Here is a 1091-nt window from a genome sequence, read left to right as displayed (position 1 = left end):
TACATTCTTTTCAAGCAAACACAAAACATTTTACAGGATAGGTCACATGTTAGGCCACAAAACAAGGCTCAATAAGTTTAAGAAGATTGAAATTGTATCAAGCTTCTTCTCTGACCCAATGGCATAAAACTAGAAATCAACTACAAGAGGAAAACTGAAAAACACAAAAACACATGGAGGCTAAGTATCATGTTTACTAAACAATGAATAGATCAACAATGAGATTGAAATCAAAGAAGAAATCAAAAGATACCCTGAGACAAATGCAAATGAAACCACCATGACCCAAAACCTATGGGACAAAGTGAAAGCAGTTCTAGTAGGAACATTCACGGAAATATAGGCCTACTTCCAGAAAAAAAGAAAACTCTCAAATAAACAATTTAACAATCAAACACCTAAAGGAACTAGAAAAAGAACAGCAAAGCTCAAAGTGAGTAGAAGGAAGGAAATAAAAAAGATCAGAGCAGAAATAAATAGAGTTTAAAAATCAATGCAACAGATTAATGAAACCAAGAACTGGATCTTTGAAAAAATAAACAAGGGCAGTGTAAAATTCAGTCAGGGTCAAAGTCATAAAATTGGCAGCATGAGGTGAGCCTCTTGAAATCTCCCCTGGAATTTACAACAAATTGAACAACCATAACTCCACAAAAGACTCGCTACACAGCAGAGAGGCAAGACTAAGAGGCACACTACTGAAATCATCTAAAGGTAGGCGAATTTTGCGAGTGAGGTAAGCGGGAAGGGAGAAGTGCGGAGACGGGGACGCCGGGATCAGATTGCAGACCTAGCTTGGTGCTCTGAGCTTGCTGCATTCTGCAACTACCATAACTGCGAAAGAGGCAAGAACTGAGAGTGCTAGGGCTCTGCTTATGGCCCACGGGGCTGAGGGGACAGATATAACACGGCTGAACCGAACTCATGGCAGAGACATCGGAGCAAAGACTGAGGGAAGAAGAATGAAAACGGTGGTTTAAGCCCTTGCTGCCAAGCGGAGAACAGAAACCTTAGGTACTGAGCCTAGCCGCCTCGGCCCTACCCTCCCAGAGCTCGCCCCGCACCCATATGCCCACTGCTAGAAGCGGGAC

The sequence above is a fragment of the Rhinolophus hipposideros genome, assembly GCF_964194185.1.
Source record: "Rhinolophus hipposideros genome assembly, chromosome: 10".
NCBI lineage: Eukaryota > Metazoa > Chordata > Mammalia > Chiroptera > Rhinolophidae > Rhinolophus > Rhinolophus hipposideros.
Note: the sequence above shows the minus strand (reverse complement) of the source record.